The following is an 11,311-nucleotide window of genomic DNA, read 5'->3' as shown; positions in this document are numbered from 1 at the left end:
AAATTTGAAAACATCAATAAATGCACATCATTCTATTTTTAAGACTTTAACAGCAAAGTGTTATGGTCTCCAAACAATACTTACTGTCATTGACATCAAAATCCACAGACATCACAACTCATCAACACCCTGTAATAAAAAGAGAAGGACAAATTGTCCCTCTTTATTCAACCAAGCCTCAGCCAAAAATCAGATATACAACCCTCTAACCATTACTAGGAGGCCATGCTCTGCCCAAAAACATGTGGACTCACATTTTTATTTTTAAGAATTGAATTGAACTCACAGAAACCAATCTGCTAAAGGATTTTTTTTTATTCACTGACAAAGACATTAAACTATTGATAGGTACCATTTACACTTAATGTTCAAGAAACAAGAACAATCCTGAATCTAACCCTTTTTGTTGATCCTCCCCAGACTTAAAAGGATCTATCCTGGCCCAAGTTTCATGGAAATCTGTTTGGCAGTCTTTACAAAATCCCACTGACAAACCAAAAAATAAACAAACACACAAACAAAGGGTGAAAACACACTGTAACATCCTTGGCGGAGGTAATAAGAGTAACAGGCTGATTTTAAGACTTTCACTGCGTACTCATCAAACACGCTGTAAACCGAGCTTAGCCTGTACCAACCTCTGTAAAGTGCAGCGACAATTTGCATCAGATCCTCCGTTTTCAAGCGGCCTGTCACTTTGGATTTTGATCAAGATAGATGACAAGCCTCCAGCATACTCAAACCCCATTTAAAACCTTGGGTTATGTAGAACACTGCTCTCAGTCCAGCTGACTTCAAGATGTTTAGTGCAATACTGGAACACCAAAGAGAGATGTAAAATAGGGATGGTTAATTTTTTCCAAGTAAACCAAGATATAAACAAAATTAATTTTCCAACTGAGTGTATCTGGGTAGCTTGAGTTGTACTAATAACTGGTTGTTTGTACTATTCGCATCCTGCATATAAGTTAATAGCTGTGTGTCATTTCCTCCTTTTTCTCTTTTTAGAAATTCTTAGTTCATTAAATAATTTTATTTCAACAGTTTTACATCTGGTTTTTATGTTACAACTCTCTTGAACGAGCTGGATTTAGTTTCCCTTTGGAGTCTCATCTCTTGTGCGTGGAGCCTCATGGCTGATAATCCAGCAGGGCCGCTATCCTGCAAACCAACCAGGAAGTTAAGTCAGACACGGTTCATTGGCTGAAGCCACCACAACACCTTCAAGAGTGTTCTCAATGTGTTCTCACATTGATGCTGAAGAAAGGGAGGGTATAAAATGAAGGGAGTCAAAAGCACCCTGCAACTGAGGTTCCCTTGTGTTCAACATTGAAGGCAAAGCCGTGGCTCCACCAAATCTTAATCTCTTAAAACAAATTGGAAAAATCAAATCTATTAATCAAATTAAGAAAACAATCTCTTCATTTTCATTTCATTTTAGAGTTTCAGGACATGTATGAACTCATTTCTATTAGCTTAGTTTAGCATCAAGAAAGGATAAGATGGATGGTAGCTGCTTTAGATCCATCAAACTTGAAGCTGTATTTTGTTTAAGGTTGTATATACCAAGAAAGGGTACATTTGTGTACAACAGACCTGTTGCAACACCTTGAACAAATCATTTTTTTTACGGATCACCTGATCTCCATATTTTGTTTTTCAATAGCAAAAGGTATTTTATTTTATTTGTGGGATGGGAAGGTTGATGTCTTTTATATTTCAGAAGAGTGCTGGTAGTTGCATTGCTTTAACCTGGTCTACAACAAGCTTAAGGTAGGACGGTAGCTTGGGCTTTACTCCCATTTTGAGCAATACAGACTTCAAACAGAATAAAAAGGACTTTGAAGGTAGGGAATTCTGACTTTTTTCCTTCTTTTTACTTGTATTTATTGTGAGAAAAAGATAAGAACAAAGACATTTTGCCTATTGTTCATTTCCTTTGACCCCTCTCCTAATCCAGGGCCTTTCATTAATTTCTTTGCTTTGCTTTCATTTTAAAAGTAAGAGAACGCAAATGTTGCATTACTCTGATTCATACATTCCACATCCTAACAAGGGAACAGACCATAGCACTCTCATTGGCGTGCCTCTGAAATGCAGGTTCAATTCTTGTCTTTCACCTTAGTCTTCTTTGCTCTCCCTTATTTCCTTCAGAGTTAGCCAGTACACAATACACACAATAATTATAGTATAAAAAGTGAAGTCTTGTGAAGAAGAATTTTTGTCTGAATCTTCATTTGAAGTTCTTGTATCACATATTTGTTGGGGTTATTGGTGTCACGGGACCCAGATGCAGCACACTAGGGGAGAAGTCTACATTCATATTCTTTTCAGCAAAATCCCACAACAGGTTGCCAGAAGATCAGGCAAGGAACAAGGAAACATTACATGGAAGTCCAAGAAACCTGAAGAGTAGGGTAAGTCGACTATCTGGCAGCAGACTGAGGTCTGAACAGAGCTAAGTAGATGGAGTCCAACTGGTGATGGGAGGCAGGTGGCTGCAGCAGCAAAGGTAACAGGAATGAATGGATTGACTGGAAGTTAAATCAGGGAAAAGTGGAACTGGGACCATGACAATTGGCATCAGGATATAGCTAAACTCTTTCTGACCATAAATTATGCAAAAACATAAAAATATAATTTGATTAAGATGGACAATGCCTGTTTGCATATATCTCAAGCAGTCTGTATTTACTTCAATGAGTTGATTCCCTTTAATTTATAAAACGGCTAATGACATCCTGAATAGAAAGGCACAATGCAAGGAGAAAATAAGGTAGCATTATTATCCATTTCTATTCCAAGTGTAACCAGATTCGGAAAGTAATCATAGTGGTGAGAAAACGTTCTGATTCTACTCACAGTTCTAACACACAGTAATTCCGCATCTGACAGTTTTGTTTTTTTTAACTATTCAACAACTTGAAAATATACTGTAGTTAAACATAGAGAGCAAAACAGTAATACAAGTATACCTCGGCTTACATTGTTATTTGGTTCCAGGAGACGTGACATAAATCAATTGACGTAATTTTTTAAAAAAAAGAGACGAATTAACTTGCCAAAGAAAACCATTTCCAGTTCTGCAATGTACTTTATTTATGAAGACATTTTCAATAATGCCAAGGGCTAATATGATATTATATACTTTTATTCTTAATTATTGCACAGTAACATGGTATTATGTGCTTTTAACAGTTTACTAGTGATTTTAATATTTGTGGTGGACAGATGTAAAGTGGAGTAAAATGATGTCAACTTGATTTTTATTTTTCCGTGCAATTTTTTTTAAAAATCAACGTATAATCAAAAACGACGTAACTTGAAACAAAGTAAGCCAAGGTATACCTGTAATGTAAACAGCAAGCAATTATGGATTGGAGTCTTAATGGTGACATTACAGTGAATGTAAAAGCTCCAATCAGTCATTTTATTTCAAATCCTGCATTGTATCAACTGAGATGGAAAAAAACTGAAGCTGAAGCGAACCCTCAATCCAGTCCCTCTTTACTTTTTCAAGATGTGTCATCTACTCATGATGTTTCAATCATGTCACAAGACACATTTCAATACAGTGAGTGTACGAGATCATTCAAACTACAATCATGTCTTCATACTGAGCAGTGAAGTCAAAGTCAAAGTCAAAGTCGGGGGCGGCAGTGGCTCAGTGGTAAAGCGGGCGGTAGAGCGGGTCGTCCTATGATTTAAGATCGGCGTTTCGATTCCCGCTCCCGCCCCCGCAAAAATACCCGGAGGTGAGCTGACATTGGGAGGTGTCGGCTCATCTCCGGAGCACTGCCGAGGCACCCTTGAGCAAGGTGCCGTCCCCTTTACAAATTGCTCATTTGAGGCGCACCAAGAAGGAGCTGCCTGCCACTCTACCTCCCCTGCATGCCTACAGGCCCCTTTGTGTGTGTGTGTGATACAGGGGCCTGTACTCACAAATATATATGTATGCATGCGTTTGTAATCAGTAGCTAGAGTGTGCGTTCTTAATTTCCCTTCAGGGATCAAACCAGTATATAAAATAAAATTTAAAAAAAATTTTTTAAAAGCTGTCAATACCGTCAGCTGCTGGTAATAATGAAATGAAGAAGTGTTAACATTCAACCTGAAAACCTGTAAGTACATGAAGGGAGTAGAATTCTGTTATGGTACATAAATGTTTGACAGAAGAAAATTGTTAATGTTTTTAAAGGAATAGCCGCATACTGTACCTCCATCAACATTTGTAGAGGCTCTAATTAGCTTACTACTCGGACATATTCCACAGAATTAGACATCTTAAATTGCATTTGAAATAAGACAGGAGAATCCTCTCAGGTCATCATGTTACCTCTCTGTTTTAGAATGTGTTGGAAATAAATAGTTATCATCTACATTGCTTTTTTATGACAAGATGACAACAACAAAGAAATCATTGGTGAAGACAATCACTGCACTTATTTGCCTCCCCACGTTCCACACGTTGCTCTTTTCTATCTACCTTCATACCAATTTCACAGTCCTTGTGTTGTGGCTTTGCTCATCTTTGACAGAGAAGAAACAAGAATGCAAATGCTGTGTGATAATTAATTACACTGTCTGATGGCTCGGCTGTCGACCTGGCCCATTAACTTTTAATTCAGGGAGTGGATTCTACACACAATTTACACAATTAAAAATGTTGGGACATATACTTCTCATTTAATTCTGCTGACATTTCTAAAAACGGATTTTCCTCATTAAGACATTAAATTTCCTTTTTTAGAAAAACAGAAAAACTAAATGACCCTTGCAATAGTTGGTCAATAATCTACAGAGCTCCTCAATTTATGATGCTGTGGGTTGAATTTGACGCATTGCCATTAATTCAACGTTCGCCTCTGTGTCTGCGCTCAGGCAGCGTTTCTATACATGTCTCTTCAGACTAGTTCAGTTCATCACAAGAGGAAAAGACACGACTGTTGCAATTGGTGCTTCTGCACCATTACAATTTAGTTATGGTTAATACACAACACAGACATAAAATTCACATAGAGAAAAATGGCCTCAGTGAGGGAACTAAATTTAGCGTGCATTTAGCGTGTCATTTTAAGAACGACATCATTATTGTCACATCATCATTCCAAAAGTTGAACTGCTTTAAACTAGTTCTACAGTCAGCTATTTTAGTTCAGTAAACATGTATCAGAATGATTACGTGTTTTTTTTAATCAAGCTAAAAATGATGACCTGCATTATACATTTATATGTATGACAGCTAAGGTATAGCCTTGTTAGTATGACCGTTTATGATGTTATTAAAACCATGGGAGCTAATAGTCACCTGTTTTTAAATGAAAACAAATTATTATTATAATTATTTGTATGTGTGCTTGTAGTTGGGTGGGGTACACCCCAGACGAGATGCCATTGTAGGGCCGCACACACAGACAGACAAACATTCATGCTCATATCTTAGTAGGTTCTCAGTCATCCAGGTCATGGTTATCCAAAAGCTGTTTAAGTCAATCGACTGGACGTTAAGAAAGTTTGTGAAGACGTTTTGTGAAGACGTTTGTGGACTGCCTACAGGAGCTACAGAAGGAGGAAAGTTTAAACCACCTGCTCTACTTTCACCTGTACCCTGGGGAGGCTATACCATATATATGTGGCCTCCCCAAAATTCCTAAAGAAGGAACCCCACTCAGACCCATTGTCAGCAGCATCAACTCTGTCACTTACAACATTGCCAAGCATGTTGCAACTATCTTGGCCCCACTAGTGGTTAACAACCCCTATCATATAGAGAATTCCATGGACTTTGTGGAAAAGGTGAGAGGACTGAGATTGGATACAGATGAGACCACGGTATCCTACACCGTCACCTCCCTGTTCACATGTGTCCCCACAACGGAGGCTGTGGAAGGGGTGAGAGAACGGCTTTCACAGGACACCACCCTCAGCAACAGGACAAACCTCAACCCCCACCAGATCTGCAAACTTTTGGACCTCTGACTCAACACAACCTACTTCCAGTACAGAGGGAACTTCTATAGGCAGAAACACGGATGTGCCATGGGCTTGCCAGTATCTCCTATCGTGGCCAGTTTGTACATGGAAGAGGTGGAACACAAGGCCCTTACCTCGTTCAACGGAACACCACCAAGCCACTGGTTCCAGTATGTGGACGACACATGGGTTAAGATGAAAGTCCACGAGGTGCAACCTTTCACCGAACACATCAAGTCGGTGGACAGCAACATCAAGTTCACCAGAGAGGATGTAAAGGACAATAGCTTGCCCTTTTTGGATTGCGAGGTTGGCATAAAAGATGACAGAAGTCTGTATGTTGGGGTATATAGGAAATCAACACACACGGACCAATACCTGCTTTTTGACTCTCACCACCCACTGGAGCACAAGCTGGGCATCATCAGGACCCTGCAACACAGGGCTGATAAGCTACCAACCAGTGCACAAGACCAGGTGAAAGAACACCAACACCTGAAAGGGGCACTGAAAACGTGTAGATATCCTGACTGGACCTTCATGAAAGCCCACACAAGATCCAGAAAGGAGAACAACCCAGTGAGGACGGAAGAGAGCAATTGCAATGGTATAGTGATCCCGTATATGTCTGGAGTGTCTGAAAAGCTGAGGAGGATCTTTAACAAACACAAGGTCCCTGTGTATTTTAAGCCGGGCAACACCCTCCAACAAACACTGGTCCACCCAAAAGACCCCACCCCACACAGTCAGAAGAGCAATTTGGTGTATGCAGTTAAATGCAGCAAGGAATGCTCAGATGTCTTCATAGGGGAAACCAAACAACCACTACACAGGCGCATGGCTCAACACAGAAGAGCCAACACATCAGGACAGGACTCGGCAGTCTTCCTTCTCCTCAAGGAAGAGGGACACTCATTTCAGGACACTGATGTTCAGATCTTGGACAGGGAAGATAAATGGTTTGAGAGAGGAGTGAAAGAGGCCATCCATGTCAAAGTGGAGAAGCCATCTCTGAATAGAGTGGGTGGTCTGCGACATCACCTTTCTCCCATTTATAATCATGTCCTTTCGAAACTCCAAAAAGATTGTCTCAGCAGATTGACCCAGGTGATGGGTCTCATGCTAATGACCCTCATTAGCATACGAAGGTGTCAACGACCCCCTTTGACACCCCCACCAACATCGTTGAGGAGCCAGACGGGTTTTAACGATGGTTGTTGGAATGTGAAAAGCACTGACCACATCCCACAGGGTTATAAGCTGGGACATTATCAGCCACTCTCTGAACTGAAGAAGTTTCTTGGATGAGAGACGAAATGTCTTTACGAACTTTCTTAACGTCCAGTGGATTGACTTAAACAGCTTTTGGATATTCATGCTCACCCGTAGTGTCAATTTTGAGTATCCAATCTAATAATGTGTGTTTGTGGAGCTGGGGGGAAACCAGAGAACCTGGAGAGAACCTACAAATTAGACACAAAAAAGTCCCAAGTGGAATCAAACCCGCAACCGTCATGTTGTTAGGCAAAAGTGCTACCCACTGCAGAACCATGATGCCCACAATGCCAGAAAAAAATTATATGAGATATGCTTTATCATATTTAGATTTGTAGCATATTCCACCCTTTTTTCCTTTAGTTTTTTGGATATTAATCACTATAAACAAAATCTTCAACTTCTTTTTTTCATGTAAATATTTCAGCCTTGTGATTTGAAGTGGTGTGTGAGTCATGTGTTTGTATATAGTGCCTGGAATAAAAGACCTCCACATTCAAAAGGAAAAACATACACTTTGACCCTGAATTGTGTTTGTATGTATCTGCATGGAGTTTCCAGTGCCCAGAGCCAGACAACATAACTGAGGGCGCAGTGAAAGCACATTCGTCCTGTTCATAAATTTTGTGATAAATTCAGACTGAGCTGTTATCTGAGGAAGCATCCCAGCATGATGGATGCAGATTATGTATTTGCCATCTTAGAAACTAATTGAAACAGGCCATGATAGTGCTGTTATCACTCCTGTCCCCAGCTGAGTTATGGCCAGGCTGAAATATGAACGACGGAAAATGGTGACTTAATGAATACCATACAATTATTCAAAAGGTGCTGAGTTGCAGTCTTGCACATGTTTTAATAGAGATATTTGATACTATTCAGTATTCAGCCACTCAGATGAAGGGATAAACCCTGCAGTCTGTTGTAAGCACCTTTGTAATGGATGACTAGACAGGCAAAACCATTCTTTTGCTATGATTCATGAAATGTCCAGAAATATTTCTGATTCAGGTACACGAGAAACTCTGGGAATTACAGGTATACATTAGCTAATACCGTTGATTCTAATGTAGCCGCAAGAGGGCACAAGCCAGTGTGTTATTGTGCCGGTCCCAAGCCCGGATAAATACAGAGGGTTGCATCAGGAAGGGCCTTCCGGCATAAAACTTTTGCCAAATCAAAGATACGAATCAAACCTATGACTTCCATATCGGTCAAGGCCCAGATTAACAACAGAGGAAACCACAGATTAACAACAGGATTAACAACAGAGGAGGAAGGTAGACATACTGTGTGTCCAGGAGACCAGGTGGAAAGGTAGCAAGGCTAGAAGTTTAGGAGCAGGGTTCAAGTTGTTCTATCATGGTGTAGATGGGAAGATAAATGGAGTAGGAGTTATCTTGAAGGAGGAGTTTTTTAGGAATGTCCTGGAGGTAAAAAGAATGTCGGATAGAGCTGGAAATAGAAGGTGTGATGTTCAATGTTGTTAGTGGGTATGCTCCACAGGTAGGATGTGAGCTGGAAGAGAAGGAGAAATTCTGGTCGGACTTTGATGAATTGATGCAGAGCATGCCTAGAAGTGAGAGACTTGTCATTGGTGCAGACTTCAAAGGACATGTTGGTGCAGGTAACAGAGGTGATGAGGAAGTGATGGGCAGGTATGGTATCCAGGAGAGGAATGCAGAAGGACAGATGGTAGTTGACTTTGCAAAAAGGATGGAAATGGCTGTAGTGAATACTTTCTTCCAGAAGAGGCAGGAACATAGGGTGACCTATAAGAGTGGTGGTAGGAGCACACAGGTAGAATACATCTTGTGTAGACGGTGTAACCTGAAGGAGATCAGTGACTGCAAAGTAGTGGTAGGTGAGAGTGAAGCCAAACAGCATAGGATGGTGGTGTGTAGGATTACTCTGGTGGTGAGGAAGATGAAGAGGGCAAAGGCAGAGCAGAAGACGAAATGGTGGAAGCTGAAAAAGGAAGAGTGTTGCATGACTTTTAGGAAGGAGTTAAGACAGGCTCTTGGTGGCAAGGAGGTGCTTCCAGATGACTGGACAACTACAGCTAATGTGATCAGGGAGACAGGTAGGAGAGTACTTGGTGTGTCATCTGGAAGGAACGTAGATAAGGAGACTTGGTGGTGGAATGAGGAGGTACAGGAGTGTATACAGAGAAAGAGGTTAGCTAAGAGAAAGTGGGACACTTAAAGGACTGAGGAGAGTAGACAGAAGTACAGGGTGATGCAGCGTAAGGTGAAGGTAGAGGTAGCAAAGGCCAAACAAGAGGCTTATGATGACTTGTACGCTAGATTGGACAGTAAGGAGGGAGAGACTGATCTATACCGGTTGGCAAGACAGAGAGATAGAGATGGGAAGAATGTGCAGCAGGTTAGGATGATTAAGGATAGAGATGGAAGTCTATTGACAGGTGCCAGTAGTGTGATGGGAAGATGGAAAGAGTACTTTGAAGAGTTGATGAACGTGGAAAATGAGAGAGAACAAAGACTAGAAGAGGTGATTGTTGTGGACCAGGATGTAGCAAAGATTAGTCAGGATGAAGTGAGGAGGGCACTGAAGAGGATGAAGAGTGGAAAGGCAGTCGGGCCTGATGATATACCTGTAGAGGTTTGGAAGTGTCTAGGAGAGGTGGCAGTAGAGTTTCTGACTGGGTTGTTCAACAGGATCTTAGATAGTGAGAAGATGCCTGAGGAATGGAGGAAAAGTGTGCTGGTGCCCATTTTTAAGAACAAGGGAGATGTGCAGAGTTGTGGCAAATACAGAGGAATAAAGCTGATGAGCCATACAATGTAGTTATGGGGAAAAAGTAGTGTAAGCTAGACTAAGAGCAGAAGTGAACATTTGTGTGCAGCAGCATGGTTTCATGCCAAAAAAGAGTACTACAGATGCAGTATTTGCTTTGGGGATGTTAATAGAGAAGTACAGAGAATGCCAAACGGAGCTGCATTGTGTTTTTGTAGATCTGGAGAAAGCTTATGACAAGGTGCCCAGAGAGGAACTGTGGTATTGTATGAAGAAGTCTGGAGTGGCAGAGAAGTATGTTAGAGCAGTGCAGGACATGTATGAGGACTGTAAGACAGTGGTCAGGTGTGACAGAGGAGTTCAAGGTGGAGGTGGGACTGAATCAGGGATCAGCTCTGAGCCCCTTCTTGTTCGCTATGGTGACGGACAGGCTGACAGATGAGGTTAGACAAGAATCTCCATGGACTATGATGTTTGCAGATGACATTGTGATCTGCAGTGAGAGCAGGGAACAGGTGGAGGAGAAGCTAGAGAGGTGGAGGTTTGTCCTGGAAAGGAGAGGAATGAAGGTTAGCCGCAGTAAGACAGAGTACATGTGCGTGAATCAGAGGGACCCAAGTGGAAGAGTGAGGTTACAGGGAGAAGAGATCAAGAAGATGGAGGATTTTAAGTACTTAGGGTCAACAGTCCAGAGCAATGGAGAGTGTGGAAAAGAGGTGAAGAAGCGTGTCCAGGCAGGATGGAACGGGTGGAGGAAAGTGTCAGGTGTGATGTGTGATAGAAGAGTTTCAGCTAAAATGAAAGGAAAGGTGTACAAAACTGTGATGAGACCAGTGGTGTTGTTTGGTCTAGAGACAGTGACAGCTGAGGAAAAGACAGGAGGCAGAGCTGGAGGTAGCAGAGATGAAGATGCTGAGCTTCTCTTTGGGAGTGACCAGGAAGGATAGGATCAGGAATGAGTACATCAGAGGGACAGCACATGTCAGAGGTTTTGGAGATAAAGTCAGAGATTCCAGACTGAGATGGTTTGGACATGTCCAGAGGAGAGATAGTGAATATATTGGTAGAAGGAGGCTGAGTTTTGAACTGCCAGGCAGGAGGCCTAGAGGAAGACCAAAGAGTAGGTTTATGGATGTAATGAGGGAGGACATGAAGATAGTTGGTGTGAGAGAAGAGGATGCAGAAGACAGGGTTAGATGGAGGCAATTGATTCGCAGTGGTGACCTCTGAAGGGAAAAGCTGAAAGGAAAAGAAGAAGAAGATACCGTTGACTATGTAACTTTTAAAAATTCATACACGAAAAGAA

General features: G+C 41.4%; 1 pseudogene; it reads left to right on the top strand.

Moving 5' to 3' along the window:
* Positions 1-5,025: 5,025 nt before the first annotated feature.
* On the top strand, positions 5,026-7,181 carry LOC137596178 (uncharacterized; annotated as a pseudogene).
* Positions 7,182-11,311: the final 4,130 nt, after the last annotated feature.

This window comes from Antennarius striatus, chromosome 6, assembly GCF_040054535.1.
Source record: "Antennarius striatus isolate MH-2024 chromosome 6, ASM4005453v1, whole genome shotgun sequence".
NCBI lineage: Eukaryota > Metazoa > Chordata > Actinopteri > Lophiiformes > Antennariidae > Antennarius > Antennarius striatus.
The sequence above is the reverse complement of the archived record's forward strand: the minus strand, read 5'-3'. Positions and strand labels throughout refer to the sequence as shown.